Genomic DNA, 20,414 nt, shown 5'->3' with positions numbered 1-20,414 from the left:
TTTTCAAAAATCAAACTTATTCAGAGAAATAATTCACAGACTAATGCTGTTTCAGTATCCAGTTCTACTTCTTAAGTTTCATCATTTAAAACCATATCCAGGGGCGCCTGGTTGGCTCAGTCGGTTAATCGTCTGCCTTCGGCTCAGGTCATGATCCCAGGGTCCTGGGATTGAGCCCGTGTTTGGCTCCCTGCTTAGTGGAGAGCCTGCTTCTCCCTCGTCCTTCACCCTGCTCGTGCTCTCTCTCGCTCTCAAATAAATAAATAAAATCTTTAAAAAAATAAAAATAAAAGTATATCAATAGAAATATTAGTGATAGGATCTTGGCGGGTGTAAGGCAAACATAGGCTTTTCCAACAGAACAAACAAAGGAGTTAGCTTTGTAATTTTTTTTAAAGATTATTTATTTATTTATTTGAGAGAGAGTGCATGAGAGCCAGGGGAGGAGCAAAGGGGGAGAGAGAGGGAGGGAGAAAGAATCTCAAGCAGATTCTATGCTAAGCAGGGACTCTGAGGCATGGCTGGATGCTGGCTGGATCTCACCACGATGATAGCATGACCTGAGCTGAAACCAAGAGTCAGAGGCTTAACCAACTGAGCCACCCAGGCACCCCAGCTTTGTAATTTCTTACATATTACAAGATATAGTAAACATTACAATTGTGGAGTGATATCAGAGAATGTCAGAAAGCCAGTTTATTTCAAAGAATATTTCTGTGTTGTTCCCACTTGGCTGGAATGATGCACAATCTCTAATCACTCTTTAGTTTTCCCTTAGCTTGATTCTTTTTTTTTAAATTTTATTATGTTATGTTAGTCACCATACATTACATCATTAGTTTTTGATGTAGTGTTCCATGATTCATTGTTTGCATAACACCCAGTGCTCCATTCAATACGTGCCCTCTTTAATACCCATCACCAGGCTAACCTATCCCCGACCCCCCGCCCTTCTAGAACGCTCAGTTTGTTTCTCAGAGTCCGTAGTCTCTCATGGTTCGTCTCCCCCTTCGATTTCCCCCCCTTCATTTTTCCCTTCCTACTATCCCTTAGCTTGATTCTTACCGTTAGTTTGGAGTGCCCCAAACTCGGGCTGTGGAACTCTTCATTTTATATTTCTTTCCTCCTGATATTATCCAGTCTCTATGCCATCTGTATGCCAGATAGTCCCATTATATACCCAGACTCAAATGTTCTCCTAAATATAACCTGTAAATTTTATAAAACTTACTTCTTGAAATCTCCACTTGAATTAATAATAGAGTTCACAAACTCAAATTGTACAACATGAGCTCCTAGTCTCCTCATCCTTAAACACATTCAACCACTGTCTTTTCCATCTCAGATGATGACATCACCATTTTTTCGAATCCTCAGGCCAAAAATATTGAAACCGTACTTCTTTTTTTTTCAATCACACTTCATGTTCAGTTCATTAAGACAGTCAGCTGACATTAAAGACAAAATATTTTCCGTAATTAGAGCACTCCCTCACCCTCCACCTCTATCATCCACATCCTGGTTTAAGCAGCCATCATCCTTTGCCTGATTTAGAACAAAGCTTCTTAATTCATCTCTGCTAGCACACTTGCCATTTTGCAATCTTGTTTTTTGTTTGTTTTCCAATATGGATAATAAGAGGAATTCCTTTAAAATATAGATACTATTTTTCTTCCCAAAATCCTTCATTGGTTTCCAGTTCACCCAGTGTAAAGACAAAATTCTAACAAAGTCCTGTAAAAATCAACTTAATGTGACCCTCGGCTACATGTCTGATATTTCTTGTCACACTTCTCACCTCTGCTTTGCTACACTAGGCTCTTCTTTGTTCTTCAAATACCCGCATGTTCAATTCTTGTGGTCTTCACACTTTGTTTCCTTGGTCTAGAATGCTCTTCTTCCATAAGCATGTGGCTACCTCCCTTAGCTCCATAGTATTCTTGTTCAAATGTCACTGGCCTGCCCTATCGACCCTATTTAAAATGAATACCCACATTCCTTTGCCCTGAACTCACTCTGATTTTTTATTTTATTTCATAACACACCTAATAAAATACATAATGTACTTACTTTATGTGTATAATTTGTTGACTCCACCCACTAGAAAACAATTGTGTCTTACCCACTGAAGCTTGTAATAAATGAAGTTGCAGAATTCTAATAATAGGCACATATAATTTATAATTAGTAAGATAAAAGTTTTAATCTCAACAGTTTATTACCTCATGTAGATGACAGAGACAAGCAAGCAATCCATTTTAATATATAATGGTAAATATTTAAGCAGACGTATTTTCATAGAACTACATTTTCACAGAAAAGACATTTATGGTCAAAGGGTAAAAGGAGTCAGAGTCTTACTCCCTGCCCCCCTAAAAAAACCCCCACAATTCTGACTGGGCATTTTAAGAATCACTGGAAAGTATCAAATTAATAAAATATGGAAAGTGAAGGGAGGAGCCATGAAATAGCATGGAGACTTCCATGTACTGTAACCAAGGTCCAACATGCTGTTGGAAATGCAGGAGGATCGCTGACCAGTGTTTTGGGATGTTGTCGCAGAACTGTGAGAATTTTAGTGAAAAATTATATGATATCTCTATGAAATAATGGCTACTGATACTGGAGAGGTGAGAGAAAACAATTGTGATGTCCCTTATAAATAATGTCAAAGAATACATAATTTTTCTTAAAAAAAAAAGTGAGAGCCATGTGTGTATTTAGATAGAGGTCTGATTATATCTAGTTTTATGTTTTATATATTTCTAGTGGCTGGACAAACATTGAACTGATGAGAGCTAAACTATAATGGAGATATCAATTACTAAACTGTTGCAAAAATCCAGATAAGAGATGATGAGACATGAACCGAGGTAGTGGTATAGAGTTGAAATGAATTTTAAATAATTGCCTTGGCTAAGGTATTGCTAAGTATTTTTATCAGGTACACCCAAAATTCACAGTGGCTTAGGGTGGCACAGTGAAATGTAGTCCTTGGCCGAACAGCACTTTTAAGTAAGAACTTTACCCTATTAACTTAAGAATCCTAGTGACCAGCTAACTATTTTGGCAGCAATGATGAATACAAGAAGAAAAAAAAAAATCTATGGCAGTAAAAATGGGAGACATGGAAGAAAGTAGGAAGATGCCCAGGATCTTTGGTTTGTGTTAGCAACTAGTCACTGATGTCTTACATAAAATGCAAATATAAATAGAGAATTTGTTTTAGAGTGAGAAGATGATGCAGTTGAGGATTTGGATAGCAACCAAAAGGAAACCTCCAACATAAATTGCACAGATAACTTCAAAGCAATGGGTGTATTCTGGACTAGCAAAATGAAGAATCATGAGCTCACAAAACACAGAAAATATGTAAGATTGCCCAGAGGCATGAAAAGTGAAAAGTAGTCAAGGCTAGCTCAGAATTCTGGAATACTTAAATATAGACAGAGGGAAAAATAAAATTAAAAAAAACTAGTTGTTGCTAATCTATTGAGTAAACACACTAATGAGAATAAAGAAACTAATGAGTGTTTTACATACCATCTTATTTAACATAATCCTCATATTCAACATATTTAACTGAACCTTGCAGGTAGCATATCTTTATAAAGTTACATATGCAGAAAAAGGATGTGCCATGTCTTCAATTTATAGTAGTAGCAGGAGGAGGACAGTGGTATGTGCTTTGAATTATTTTCTCACGTTTTTCATATTTAAAATGTTCTCCTGAAATTAATGATGAAGGCTGCCGCTTAAAAAACAAGAAACCATGGCTTGAGACGTAGGACATTATTAAGATAAGCAGGGCCAAGAGTGCCTGGGTGGCTCAGTCGGTGGAGCATCTGTCTCTTAGGTCATGAAATCAAACCCCATTCTGACCCTGCACACTGGGCCTGATGCCCCACATGGAGTCAGCTTGAGATTCTTTCCTCATCCCTCTCCTTCCACTTCTCCTTCTCCCTCTGTTCCTCCTCTGCTTCTTCCCCTCTGCTCCTTCCCCCATCATGTGCATACTCACTCTCTCTCTCTTTCTCTCTCGAATAAATAAATAAATAAAATCTTTAAAGAAAGAAAAAAAAAAGATGAGTAGGGTGAACATGTCCACTATAGCTGGTAGGTCTAGAAATATAAGACAGAACAGGAAAATACCTCTTGGTTTTGAGAAGCCAGAAAGAGTGCTTTTAGTGCCTATCCCAAATTATTTTTCTTCTCCAACTATCAAAATTTTTACCATTAGAATCCCACTCTCAGATAAAATTACTTTCTCAGGTCTACAGAGAAAATTTAGTCATAATGTATGGACCTGAGATTTGGAGGCTTTAGTTCTATCAATTAAAACATTATACTGATTTTTAACTTTTTTATTATTTAACAGGTATAGAGCTATGTTAGACTAATTTGAATGGTGTTAATATATAACAAATAGAAAATTAAGGGAAAAATGGTTTTAGTCATAGCTTGCTATATAAGAGCAGTGGGACTCAAAAAAATGTCTTACTGTCTATAAGATTAAGTTTTATATTCTTTTAGAAATCAGTTCAGATGTCATTTCAGGCTAGAAGTCAACTTTTAACCCCATAGGCTGAGATTATCCCCTCATCCATTGCACTCTGTACAGTTTTATTTGCATTCTTCTATTATTATACTTAGCACACTAAATCAAAATTATAATTTTTGTGCCTTTCAGATGATTCTAAAATCATCAAGGACAGGCTTAGGATTTAGTCATATTTATACCTAGTGTGCAACACAGTGTTTACCATAGAGGACACTCCCTTCAATGACTGTGGAACTGAAATCATCTGTAAATATGAGTCATTGATATGTGTTTATGTCACAAAATTTTCATTTACTCTTTTACACCCTAACACCTTTCACAGAGGACTTCGCAGCCTCAGGGAAACACAAAAGATTAGAAACACAGCGAAGCCAGAATAAATTCACATTAGAAAAGAAGGGTCAGACTGGGAAGCTTGGAAAGTTCCTAATAAAGCCTTTCCTGTTAGGGTCTTGCAATGTATCCAGTTTCCCCAAAGTGAGAATATTTAAGGCCAGAGATATAATGTTTCTGGAGAGGCCACACAATAAAGTAACGGAAAGTTCTATTGATTAGCTCCCAACCCTGCCCAGAGCAGCACTACTTCGTCAGAGGGTTGCCTTTCCTTCCTGACCCGAATGCAACATCATTCCTCCCCACAGGTTTTAGGGCAAACAACCAAGGAGCATCAACAATTTAGCACAGGCAAGCATCAAACTGTAGCAGCGGCAAGGAAGAGAGAACCATCAACAATAAGGCATGGCCCAGAACCCTTAGGGGAGAATGCATCAATTACTTTAAAAAGACCAGAGAGTTCTGTGTTGCTTTGAGTGCCAAGTAAGAGGGGTGGTGATCCAGAGAATAAGGAGAGTTGGGGCTGCTAGAGCAGTTTTGTTAAAACATAAGAAATCTTTAGAAGTCACATGCAGGGAACAAACTGGTAGTTGCCAGAAGGTAGGGGGGTGGGAGGATGGGTGAAATAGATAAAGAGGATCAAGAGGCACAGACTTCCAGTCATAAAATAAATAAGTCACAGAGGTGAAAAACACCACATAAGAAATGTAGTCAATAATATTGTAATAACATCGAATGGTGACAAATGGTGACAACATTGGTCATGGCAAGCACTGAATAAGGTATGGAATTGTTGACTCAATATGCTGTATACCTGAAGCTAATATAGCATTGTATGTATGTTAATTATACTTCAATAAAAAAACATTAAAAATAAAATTAACTCACTGCGTGTGACTAATTGTAAACAATCATTGCTCAAGACTCTAAATTGATGTCCAGGTTTCAGGGAAATTACAATGTCATATTGAAGATATAACCTGTAAATTGTGCATTAATAGTATGATAATAGGAAAGAAGATCCAAAAGATCTATATACAATTGTGGTATTTGAGGGGGGGAGAAGTTTCATATGATTTTTATAAAATACGTATAGTGGGCGCCTGGGTGGCTCAGTTGGTTAAGCGACTGCCTTCGGCTCAGGTCATGATCCTGGAGTCCTGGGATCGAGTCCCGCATCGGGCTCCCTGCTCAGCAGGGAGTCTGCTTCTCCCTCTCCCACTCCCCGTTTGTGTTTCCTCTCTCGCTGTGTCTTTCTCTGTCAAATAAATAAATAAAAAATCTTTAAAAAAATAAAATAAAATACGTATAGTAAAAGAAGTAAGACTTAGAAAGTTTTGTTGGGAACACCACAATGAAGGATGCAGAATATTAAGGTGTACAGCTTGCATTCTGCCCTATAGGCAAATAGAGTTGTAAGAGAAACAGTCACAAATGTGCAAAATGAATTAAGGAAGGAAAATTGGAGATACCCTAAAGGCAATGTAATTATAACGTTATGCTTGTGGTTCCAAACTGAATGATCATGTGCATATGTATGTTTGTTTATCAGTTGAAAAGTGGATTTGAAATAATTATTAATAAAATATAAATTAATAGCACTTTCAAATAATCTGCTTTCATTTTGTAAAGCTGAATAAATGTATTGTAATCTCTATAACATTACTATTACTAAAATTATGGTGCAGCAAATACTGTTCTGAGAGGGAAGTATATAGCAATCCAGGCCGTCCTCAGGAAGCAAGAAAAGCCTCAAGTAAACAACTTACCCTTACACCTAAAGGCGCTGGAGAAAAGAAGAACAACAACAATGAAACACCCAAAACCAGTAGAAGGAAGGAAATAATAAAGATTAGAGCAGAAATAAACAAATTGGAAACTAAAAAATCAATAGAATAGAACAATGAAACCAGGAGCTAGTCCTTTGAAAAGATCAACAAAATTAAAAAACCATTAGCCAGACTCATAAAGAGAGAGAGAGAGAGAGGACTTAACAAAATCAGAAATGAAAGAGGGGAAATAACCAACACCACAGAAATACAAAGGATTATAGGAGACTATTATGAAAACCTATATGCCAACAAATTGGACAACTTACAAGAAATGGATAGATTTCTAAAACATATAACCTTCCTAAACTAACTCAGGACAAAATAGAAATTTGAAATGACCTATTATTAGCAAGGAAATTGAATGAGTAATTCAAAAACTCCCCAAAACAAAAGTCTACAACCAGAGGGCTTCACAGGTTAAATCTACCAAACATTTAAAGAGTTAATACCTATTCTTCTCAAACTATTCCAAAAAATGGAAGAGAAAGAAAACCTTTCAAGTTCATTCTATTGATAGCAATACCAAATAAAGGCACTCTGAAAAAAGAGAAGTATAGGCCAAAATCTCTGGTGAACATAGATGAAAAATCTTCAACAAAACATTAGCAGGGTCCCAGGGTGGCTCAGTCGGTTAAGCATCTGCCTTAGGCTCAGGTCATGATCTCGGGGTCCTGGGTTGGGGCCCATGTTGGGCTCCCTGCTCAGCGGGGAGTCTGCTTCTCCCTCTCCCCCCTGCTCCTTCTCTCTCTTTCTCTCTCTCTTTCTGGCTCACTCTCTCTCTCAAAGAAATAAATAGAAGCTTTAAAAATAAAAAAAAAACATAAAATATTAGCAAACCAAATCCAACAATACACTAAAAAATTACTCACAATCAAGTGAGATTTATTCCTGGAATGCAAAGGTGATTCAATATCTGCAAATTGATACATCACATCAATAAGAAAAAGGATAAAAACCACATGATCATTTCAATACATGCAGAAAAAGCATTTGACAAAGTACAACATCCATTCATGATCAAAACCCTCAATAAAGTAGGTTTAGAGAGAATGTACTTCAACATAATAAAGGCTATATGTAAAAATACTACAGCTAACATCATACTCGGTGGTGACAAACAGAGCTTATCCCCCAAGCTCAGGAACAAGACAAGGATGGCCACTCTCACTGGTTTTATTCAACATAGTACTAGAAGTTCTAGCCACAGCAATCGGACAATAAAAAGAAATGAGTCATTCAAATGGTAAGGAAGAATTGAAACTTTCACAATTTGCAGATGATATATATTACATATAGAAAACTCTAAATATTCCACTGAAAAACTATTGGAACTGATAAATGAAGTTAGTGAATTTACAGGATACAAAATCAATATACAGAAATCTGTTGCATTTCTATACATTAATAATGAAGTAGAGAAAGTGAAATTAAGAAAACAATCCCATTTACAATTGTATAAAAAATAATAAAATACCTGGAATAAATTTAACCAGGGAGGTGAAGGACCTGTACACTGAAAATTATAGAACACTGATGAAAGAAATTGAAAATGACAAAAACAAATGGAAGGGTATTTCATGCTCATGGAATGAGAGAAAAAATATTGTTAAAATGTTCATTCTACCCAAAGCAATGTACATATTTAATGCAATCCCTATCAAAATACCAACAACATTTTTCACAGAACTAGAAAAAGTAATCCTAAAGTTTGTATGGAACCACACAAGATCCCAAATAGCCAAAGCAATCTTGAAAAAGAAGACCAAAACTAGAGGTATCACAATTCCAGATTTCAAGGCATACTACAAAGCTGTAGTAATCAAAACAATATGATACTGGCACAAAAATAAATATATAGATCGATGAAACAGAATACAGAGCTCAGAAATAAGACTACAATTATATGGTCAATTAATCTATGACAAAGGAGGAAAGAATCTACAATGGGAAAAAAGAGTCTCTTTAAGAATTGGTGTCGGAAAAACTGGACAGCTACATGCAAAAAAATAAAACTAGATCACCCTTTTTTATACCATATATAAAAATTAATTCAAAATGGATTAAAGACCTAAATGTGAGACCTGAAACCATAAAAATCCAAGAAGAGAGCACAGGCAATAATTTCTCTGACATGGGCTGTAGCAACATTTTTCTAGCTGTCTCCTAAAGCAAGGAATACAAAAGTAAAAAATAAACTATTGGGACTACATCAAAATTAAAAGCTTCTGGATAGTAAAGGAAACAATCAACAAACTAAAAGATAACCTTTGGAATGGGAGAAGATATTTGCAGAAGACATATCCAATAAAAGGTTAGTATTCAAACTATTTAAAGAACTTATACAACTCTGCACCAAAATCCCCAAATAATCCAATCCTAAAATTTGTACGGAATCAGAAAAGACCCCGAATCACCAAGGAAATGTTGAAAAAGAAAAACAAAGCTGGGGGCATCATGTTGCCCGATTTCAAGCTATATTACAAAGCTGTGATCACCAAGACAGCATGGTACTGGCACAAAAACAATCATATAGACCAATGGAACAGAATAGAGAACCCAGATATGGACCCTCAACTCTATGGTCAAATAATCTTCGACAAAGCAGGAAAAAACATGCAATGGAAAAAAGACAGTCTCTTCAATAAATGGTGCTGGGAAAATTGGATAGTCACATGCAGAAGAATGAAACTCGACCATTCTCTAACACCATACACAAAGATAAACTCAAAATGATGAAAGACCTCAATGTGAGACAGGAATCCATCAAAATCCTAGTGGAGAACATAGGCAGTAACCTCTTTGACATTGCCCACAGCAACTTCTTTCAAGGTACATCTCCAAAAGCTAGTGAAACAAAAGCAAAAATGAACTTTTGGGACTTGATCAAGATAAAAAGCTTCTGCACAGCAAAGGAAACAGTCAACAAAACAAAGAGGCAACCCACAGAATGGGAGAAGATATTTGCAAATGACACTACAGATAAAGGGCTGGGATCCAAGATCTATAAAGAACTTCCCAAACTCAACACCCAAAAAACAAATAATCAAATGAAAAAAATGGGCAGAAGATATGAAAAGACACTTCTCTGAAGAAGACATACAAATGGCTAACAGACACATGAAAAAATGTTCATCATCATTAGCCATCAGGGAAATTCAAATCAAAACCACACTGAGATACCACCTTACACCAGTTAGAATGGCAAAAATGGACAGGGAAAGAAACAACAAATGTTGGAGAGGTTGTGAAGAAAGGGGAACCCTCTTACACTGCTGGTGGGAATGCAAGTTGGTACAACCACTTTGGAAAACAGTGTGGAGGTGGCTCAAAAATTTAAAAATAGAGCTACCCTATGACCCAGCAATTGCACTCCTGGGTATTTACCCCAAAGACACAGATGTAGTGAAAAGAAGGGCCATATGCACCCCAATGTTCATAGCAGCAATGTCCGCAATAGCCAAACTGTGGAAAGAGCCAAGATTTCCTTCAACAGATAAATGGATAAAGATGTGGTCCATATATACAATGGAATATTACTCAGCCATCAGAAAGGATGAATACCCAACTTTTACATCAACATGGATGGGACTGGAGGAGATTATGCTAAGTGAAATGAGTCAAGCAGAGAAAGTCAATTGTCATATGGTTTCACTTATTTGTGGAACATAAGGAATAGCATGGAGGACATTAGGAGAAGGAAGGGAAAAATGAAGGGTGGGTGGAAATCGGAGGGAGAGATGAACCATGAGAGGCTATGGACTCTGAGAAACAAACAGGGCCTTAGAGGGGAAGGGGGTGGAGGGGTGGGTTAGCCTGGTGATGGGTATTAAAGAGGGCACGTACTGCATGGATCACTGGGTGTTATACGAAAACAATGGATCGTGGATCACCACATCGAAAACTAATGACGTATGCTGACTAACATAACGTAATAAAATTTAAAAAATTAAAAAAAAAAATGTCTATTCATGCAGAGGACCTGAATAGACATTTATCCAAAGAAGACATACCAATGGCCCACAGACACATAAAAAATGCATAACATCACTCATCATCAGGATAATGCAAATGAAAACCACAATGAGATATCACTCACACCTGTCAGAATGGCTAAAATGAAAAATAAAAACACAAAACACAACAAGAGTTGATGAGGATGTGGAGAAAAAAGGAACCCTCTTGCATTGTTGGTGGGAAAAAAAACCTGATGCAGTCACTGTGGAAAACTGCATGGAGTTTCCTCAAAAATTAAAAATAGAACTAACCTATGATCCAGCAATCCCACTACTGGGTATTTACCCAAATAATACAAAACAAAACAAAACAAAACAAAAACAAACAAAAAGAAAACACTAGTGTGAAAGGACAATTGCACCCCCATGTTTATTGCAGCTTTAATCACAATAGCCAAAATATGGAAGCAGCCCAAGTGTCCATGGATAGATGAATGGCTAAAGAAGAGGTGGTATATTTATACAATGGAATATTACTCAGTCATAAAAAACAATGAAGTCTTGCCGTTTGCAATAACATGGGTGGATCTAGAGTGTATAACGTTATAAGTCAGTCAGAGAAAGATAAATACCATATGATTTCACTCGTATGTACAATATAGGAACAAAACAAATGAACAAAGAAAAAAAGAGAGAAAAAGTCAAACTCCTAAATATAGAGAACAAACGTGGTTACAGGAGGAAAGGTGACTGGGGGCCATGGGGGGATGGATGAAACAAGTGAAAGAGATTAAGAATACACCTACCATGATGAGGTCTGAGTAATGTATAGAGTTGTTGAATCACTGCATTATACACCTGAAAGCAATGTAACAGTATATGTTAATTATACTGAAATTAAAAAATAAAATAAAACCCCAGCATGTTGTATAACCTAAATACACAACATTTCTGTCAATCATATGTTAATAAAACTGGGGAAAAAAAAGAATCTTCATAAGATGTATTAAATATTAAATATCCAAAAAGAGGAAAATATTGATATATATATAGAGAGAGACAAGAGAGTGAGTACACAAAAATATACATTTAGATTTAATGTATACATGCAAATAAAAACATATATCATTATATATAATGTATATACATCATTACCTCTATATAATATATACATATATGTACATATATATACACACATATATATATATTTACTAGTCATTAACAATGATGATACATGATGATGTAGACCAGTGCATGAAACAGCAAACTTTTCCTTTGAAAAGAAGCATAAAAAATTTTATACTTTGCAATTCTCTGGTATTTGGTTTGGGTTGGTTTGGGTTGGTTTGGTTTGGCTGGTCTTAAAATCCTTTAAGAATGTAAAAGTCACTCTATTTTCAACTTTTTGAAGAACGTCCATACTGTTTTCCAGAGTGGCTGCACCAGCTTGCATTCCCACCAACAGTGTAGGAGGGTTCCCCTTTCTCCGCATCCCTGCCAACATCTGTCATTTCCTGACTTGTTAATTTTAGCCATTCTGACTGGTGTGAGGTGATATCTCATTGAGGTTTTGATTTGGATTTCCCTGATGTTGAGCGATGTTGAGCACCTTTTCATGTGTCTGTTGGCTGTTTGGATGTCTTCTTTGGAAAAATGTCTGTTCATGTCTTCTACCATACAATCCAACAATTGCACTACTGGGTATTTACCCCAAAGATACAAACGTAGGGATCCGAAGGAGTACGTGTACCCTGATGTTTATAGCAGCAATGTCCACAATAGCCAAATTGTGGAAAGAGCCAAGACGTCCATCGACAGATGAATGGATAAAGGAGATGTGGTGTATATATATACAATGGAATATTATGCAGCCATCAAAAAGAATGAAATCTTGGGGCGCCTGGGTGGCTCAGTCAGTTAAGCATCTGCCTTTGGTTCAGGTCATGATCTCAGGGTCCTGGGATCGAGCCCTGTATCGGGCTCCTTGCTCTGTGGGAAGCCTGCTTCTCCCTCTCCCACTCCCCCTGCTTGTGTTCCCTCTCTTGCTGCATCCCTCTCTGTCAAATAAATAAATAAAATCTTAAAAAAAAAAAAAAGAGAATGAAATCTTGCCATTTGCAACAACATGGATGGAACTGGAGGGTATTATGCTGAGCGAAATAAGTCAATCAGAGATTGACATGTATTATATGACCTCAATGATAGGAATTCTTAATCTCAGGAAACAAACTGAGGGTTGCTGGAGTGGTGGGGGGTGGGAGGGATGGGGTGGCTGGGTGATAGACATTGGGGAGGGTATGTGCTATGGTGAGCGCTGTGAAGTGTGCAAGACTGTTGAATCACAGATCTGTACCTCTGAAGCAAATAATACATTATATGTTTAAAAAAAAAAAAAAGAAGATAGCAGGAGGGGAAGAATAAAGGGGGGAAATTGGAGGGGGAGACGAACCATGAGAGACTATGGACTCTGAAAAACAAATTGAGGGTTCTAGAGGGGAGGGGGGTGGGAGGATCGGTTAGCCCGGTGATGGGTATTAAAGAGGGCACGTATTGAATGGAGCACTGGGTGTTATGCAAACAATGAATCATGGAACCCTACATCAAAAACTAATGATGTAATGTATGGTGATTAACATAACATAATAAAAATAATAATAAATAAATGCAAAAAAAAAATGTAAAGGTCAGGGGCGCCTGGGTGGCTCAGTCGTTAAGCGTCTGCTTTCGGCTCAGGTCATGATCCCAGGGTCCTGGGATTGAGCCCAGCATCAGGCTTCCTGCTAGGCGGGAAGCCTGCTTCTCCCTCTCCCGCTCCCCCTGCTTGTGTTCCCTCTCTCATTGTGTCTCTCTCTGTCAAATAAATAAATAAAATCTTTAAAAAATAATGTAAAAGTCATTCTAGCTCACAGATTGTAGTTTGTCAACTCTGGTATAAACTTCTATTTAGGGCTACCTGGGTGGCTTACTTGGTTAAGCGACTGCCCTCGGCTTGGGTCATGATCCTAGTGTCCTGGGATCCAGCCGGAGTCAGTCTCCCTGCTCAGCAGGGAGCCTGCTTCTCCCTCTCCCTCTCACTCTCCCTCTGCCACTGCCCCTGCTTGTGCTCTCCTGGTCTCTCTCTGTCAAATAAATAAATTAAATCTTTAAAAAAAATTAAAAAATGAACTATTTATTCATTTGGAAAATAACCAAATAAAAACATTTTGATACGTTTTTAAAAAGTGTGTGTAGTGTTGATTTGTTTCCTGGAAGATTAAAAGTGTGTGTTGTTAAATGAGTGACTTTCTAATTGATATTTAACCTTTTTCTGTTTTTCCCAAATTTCTATTCATGGACAAAACATGTTCAATGAATCCGGACCAATTTGAGTTCTTCACGGCTGTATTACACAACATAATATCTAGCCCATATTGGTTTGTCTTACCTGTACATTAAAAATATCTTCTTGGGTAAATGTAAGACAAATTATCATGTTATATTTTCTAAAAATTTTTCAAAACACAACACTTTTTCTGTTTATTTAATGGTTAAACAAAATACTTCCTACAAAATCCTTTTTACAGTGGAAAATATTATTTTCAACTGGTACACATATTTTTATCCTTTAAATGAGTTTTGCCTAAGAGTAATTTGAAAAGAGAAAGGAAAGAAATAAAAAAGAAAGAAAGAAAAGAAAAACAAAATCTGTGTAGAAATGACCCATTCATATAAAAAAGTTGGACAAACAACTGGAGTCCCAGCATGAGTTTATTTATTTCTGTTAAAAGAACACCAGCTCAAATCATTCTGATTACTTTAAAATTAAAATAGCTATTCAAAATGTGTATTTATGAATTGTCTGGTGGTAAAAATTACAGATTTCAGTTTCTCTTTACATAAAAGTAATACCTAGAGAGACAGTATGATTGCATGTATATAGTTTACTTCCTGGTTTCAAAATCTTTACATAATTTTAGCCCCATTTGGAATTCATCATAGTATTCCCTTTTAAATATGTTTAAAATATTGTGACTAAGAAATTTATTTATGATTGAGTATTTTTTAAATTTTATATAAAAGTATATTTTTGATAATTTATTACTATATCGAATAGTTTTAAAGTAACATATGATGGAAACATTTAAGAAAATATTTTCTCTTAAATATATAAGATAGAAATATTGGGTTATTAGGAAAAAATGTGATTTCAACAGAGGTTAAGATAAGTTAAATATATGAAATTTCTTTCTTTTGGCTGTACATAATACAATGTCTATCCATTTCTTTTCTAATATTCTCTTCTTTTGCTGTATATTTAAATCTCCAGGGACTCTTTAGTGAATAATGCACAACATTGACTAGGTATGAAAGAAATAGGATCCATAGATTACCATACCATTTTTAAGAGATTTTTCATGGTTTAATTTCTTCAGTCCCAGGTGAAATAAGCACTCAGCATATAGATTAATAAACCTTGATCTGTCAATGAAGGTATGATGGTTATTAAATGATTAAATTAAAATCATAGAGCTTGCGGCACTCCCTACATGTTTAAGCCATTTTTCAAAGAACAAGTGAAACAGGAGATACTCTCAAAATCAATCTTTGAAGATAAAAATATAATTATGGCATTACTATTGCTCTATAAACTATTTTCAGAAGGCTTGAATCATTAAACATGTGGATTTCTGATGCTCAAAGTGTGCAATGATGTCTGAACCAATAAATCAGTAAAGGCCACTGCCTTAGACTGATGACATCTCTAATTACACATATAGATAATCAATAGAATAATTGAAAAAAATGAGCGCAAAAAATCCTTCATTAAAACCTAGTGAAAGTAGGAATTCAGAATTCTAGTATAAAGTCATTTCTTAGGTTACAGCACAATGTAACAGTGTAAACTAGGATAGTAAGTTCGTTTCTGTACTTCAGAGATTAAAACAGTGTCGCCTAATATCTAAAACCAGGACTCTGGAATTAGACATATTTGAGTTTACAGCCTGGCTTCAATATTTACTACTGACTTTGTGTAAGTTACTCAATATGGCCAAGTCAAAATTGTAAAACCCATATAATGGAATAAAACTATTATTGACCTGAAAAGTAGTTTGGAGAATCAAATGAGATACTATGCTTAAAAAATAAAAAATAAAAAATAATAAATTAGCATAGTTCCTGGAATGTATTAACTACTACAAAATGAGTTACCTTTATTATTTTTTACAACTTGAAAATTAAAGATAACAATAGGTCTATCTACATCCCAGAATTCTTGTCAAAATCAGCACAGCAAGAGAACAGAAAGTCACCTTTAGAAAGTTAGAATAGTTATCCCTAAACTTTGGAAAACTGACCTGTTGTTTCCCTCTCCTGCTTTTTTCTGTCCTTGCCCGGCAGTACTTTTTAATCCAAGTTTCTCTCGTCCATGTTAATTTCTATCTCCATGTTCTTGTTGATTTTTTCTCCCTTACCTCAGATGTCAATTTCACTCTTCTTTAAGCAAGTTGAGGCCTGACCTTCCTGCAAAGCAAAACTCCAGTAATCAATCCTCTAGTAAAATTTCAAATACAACTTTATTTCTTCATCTATATTCTTCCCTCCTCCTTTGTATATTTTACAAACCCCCAAAGACTTAACTATCTGTGATGCCATTAATGCTCTAAGATCTTTAAGAATGGTATCTTATCATTTAAACTTGGTTGTAAATGCAGACTGTCTCCTCCCATGGCTGGCATCTTCTGGATACCTACTCTTTCACATTTTCAGAAGACTATATAGTGTCACAGCTTTTATAGATTGGATAAAGGGGCCATATTTTTGTAATTCCTATGATTTCCCTAATATTCATTGTGCCTTTAAAAAATATTTGTTACGCTTCTTTTCAAAAGGAATTTGTAAACGTTGGTCCTTCCTTGTTCACAGAATCCATAAGCATAACAATCTCATCTGGTGAAGAAAAAAAAAAACAAAAAACAAAGTAGAATCAACATCAATGTTCATGTAGTCCTGAACGGTGTCTTTGCCTCTTGCATTCCAGTAGAATAAAAACCACATCCTTCCAGAGATACCAAAAATGAAATTCACTGTAATATATGTATTAAACGTTGGCACTGATTATTTTAATTACTTTATTTTTTATTTTCATTTGTTTTGGGCACAAAAATTGCCCTTGCTCCACAAGCTCAGGGAGAATGCAGGTTATTAATGTTCCAGAGCCCTAGATCTTGACCTGATGAATGACTACTGACAATGAGGAGTCTCAAAGAAGAGTAACCTGGTGACAAACATTTGGAAGTCTGTGAAATATAGAAGGTCTAATGTGCAGCTCGGGAAAATAGTTTCTGGATGTCAGATATATGTCAATGTTTCCAGTTATTATCTCGATGTAGGGAAAAGTTTTGACTATTAGAACTGTTATACCCAGAAGAATCTGTGGAGATCAAAGTAGGACTCAGTTTTTGTGGCTGTGACTAATCTGGATGGATAAAAAAGAGAAGTAATGAGTGCTACAACATAGTCTTCTCAATGGTGTTCAGATCCACTTGTTATTCACTAGTTGCCATAAAGGATTCAGTTGACAAAAGTACATACCTCAGGCAAAAAGGTAGCCTGGAAGTTCTGACTAGTATTACTTTTTTTTTCTTCTCTAATGATTTTTAATTTTCTTTCTTTTTTTTAATTTAAATTCAATTAGCCAAGGTATGGTACATCATTAGTTTTTGATATAATGTTCAATGATTCATTAGTTGAGTATATCACCCAGTGTTCATCATATCACGTGCTCTCTTTAATGCCCATCACCCAGTTACCCCATCCCCCCACCCACCTCCCTTTCTGCAACCCTCAGTTTGTTTCCTGGAGTCAAGAGGGAAGAAATCAGAGAGGGAGACAAAATATGTGACTAGTATTAATGACTTATTTTTTTTTTTTAAAGATTTTATTTATTTTTTGACAGAGAGACAGCAAGAGAGGGAACTCAAGCAGCGGGGAGTGGGAGAAGGAGAGGCAGGCTTCCCGCTGAGCAGAGAGCCTGATGCAGGGCTCAATCCCAGGACCCTGGATTCATGACCTGAGCTGAAGGCAGACACTCAATGACTGAGCCACCCAGGTGCCCCACTTAATGACTTACTTTAAGTGTTATTCTGAGGAGCACACACTACCAACCACATACCTGAAATCATGAAAAACAAAACAAACCAACAACAACAGCAAAACTGATGTTTGTATGAATCTGATTGTTAATATTGTTTTCTAGCACACTGTGCCATCCAGCACATGTACTTTGGAATTAAAAGAGTTGTGCCCAAATTCTGATTTTCCTCAATGCTATCTGTTCAACCCTGGGCAAATTACTTATTCTCTAAATGTTGTTTCCTCATCCCTGTTCCAGAATTAATAACACAATCTTACAGATTTTTTGAGCAATAAATAGAATAATGGATAGAATGTGCCTAGAATAATGCTTGGTACATAAAATACACTTGTGGGCACCTGGGTGGCTCAGTTGGTTAAGCGACTGCCTTCGGCTCAGGTCATGATCCTGGAGTCCCGGGATCGAGTTCCGCGTCGGGCTCCCTGCTCAGTGGGGAGTCTGCTTCTCCCTCTGACCCTCCCCCCCTCTCATGCTCTCTGTCTCTCATTCTCTCTCTCTCTCAAATAAATAAATAAAATCTTTAAAATAAATAAATAAAAATAAAATACACTTGTGTTAGGGATACAAAAGACCACCCTGCGTATTTGGGATTTACTACGAGGACTCATAGAACTCAGAATAGAATTGTACTCATGGCTAAGATTTATTTGGAGAGAATGAAGTGCAAGTTTCCAAGAGTCCTCTCCTAGTAGAACCACAAAGGAAATGCTCACTTTCTCCAGCAACAAGTTATGACAACATGTGAGCATTGTTGTCTACCTAGGAAGCTCATTAGAGACAGCACTAAGAATTTTACCGAAAGCTAGTCACATAAATACCCTCTGCCTACAGAAATTCCAGAATCCCAGAAAGAAAGCAGGTGTTCAGTTGTTTCTAGAGCAGCTTAGGCCCAATAAGCCACTCTTATCAGGGTCCCCAATGTCAGCTAAGTGCAATCCTGGCAACCAGGCCTTTTCAAGATTAGCATACTCGGGACTGATAGCAGTCTTTTCTTTGCAGAAAAGAGTTAACTCTTTTCTGCAAAGTATGCAATACTATCATTACTGTCAAAACATTATTACATCCTAAATAATAAAAGTAATATGTAAACAAATATTAACTGAAAATCTATCCTCCATTGCAACATCAGGAAATCTTGAAGAATATTATTAATAAATAACTTCTGGATATTTAGGACATTTATTCTTGTTAAAAAATTATAACATTGTGTTATCGATAATAGGCTACATGCAAAGATCTTTAAGCATTGGGTTAAAGACTATTGCATGCTTTGTATTCTCTCATACAGGTAATAATGACACCACCAGAAGGACATAAATCACCTGACAATCCTTCTATAAGTACAAAAGCATAACCAAGCCATCTTAGGGTATAAAGTTTTCATTTCTTCCCTATTGACATACTGTAATATACTTGCTATTCTTACCGTATAAACAGAGGTGAAATAATGTATTGAATGATTAAGTGAATATTTGGTTTTCTTTAGGTATAAATAGTATGTTATGACCTAAGAACTAGTTGCTATTTCATGAAAAAATTCCATGCACTATACTATATAAAAATACTATACAACAAAATTTTCCATTTTAGATACACTAATTTCACAATAATAGCTTTCATTTTTTATGAGCATATTCTAGATTCTTCCATGTGCCCTGGCTACTCCAGTTGCTAAGCAAGACTTAATAGAAGCATATTAATTATTTTATGATATTCAGATTATTAAATAGTATCTCTAGACAACCAGGAAAGTTCCTGAAGATGCTGTACCTAGAAACTATAAATTTATCATCATAGGAAGTGGTCTTTAAAGATTAAAAAGTTCTATGCATGCCACTAAGACACAAGTTTTTTCCTGCTTTTTTTTACTTATTTGTCAGAGAGAGCACACAAGCAGGGGGAGCAGCCGATGCAGAAGGAGAAGCAGGCTCCCCACTGAGCAAGGAGCCAAATGTGGGACTCCATCCCAGGGTCCTGGGATCATGACCTGAGCTGAAGGCAGACACTTAACCAACTGAGTCACCCAGGCGTCCCTCAAAAATACTTTTCATAAGGAAAATTTACCATTGTATTTCAAGATGTAGTCAGTGTAGTTTTTTTGTTTTGTTTTTGTTTCTGTTTTAGCTGGAGATGGCTTTTATTTGAGCTATATAATGTATGAACACATTAACAAGTCAAAGCTTGCGGAAAACAAAGCTCAGTTACCCCTGCAACCACAGGCCTCATCTTTAATCTTAATTTTGCAAGACTTTTGGAAGTTTTCCAAATCTTAAAGCTTTATTTATTTTTTTCAAGTTTTTATTTAAATTCTAGTTAGTTAACATACAGGGTAGTATTAGTTTCAGGAGTAGAATTTGGGGATTCATCACTTACATATAACACCCAGTGCTCATCACAACAAGTGCCCTCCTTAATACCCATCACCCAGGGGCACCTGGGTGTCTCAGTCCAGTTAAGTGTCATGATCTCAGGGTCGTGAAATCAAACCCCGCGTTGGGCTCCACGCTCAGCATGGAGTCTGTGACTCCCTCTCCCTCTCCCAGTGCTCGCTGTCTCTCTCTCTCTGAAGTAAATAAATAAATCTTTAAAAAAATACCTCA

Source organism: Neomonachus schauinslandi, chromosome 3 (genome assembly GCF_002201575.2).
Source record: "Neomonachus schauinslandi chromosome 3, ASM220157v2, whole genome shotgun sequence".
Classification (NCBI taxonomy): Eukaryota; Metazoa; Chordata; class Mammalia; order Carnivora; family Phocidae; genus Neomonachus; species Neomonachus schauinslandi.
The sequence above is the reverse complement of the archived record's forward strand: the minus strand, read 5'-3'. Positions refer to the sequence as shown.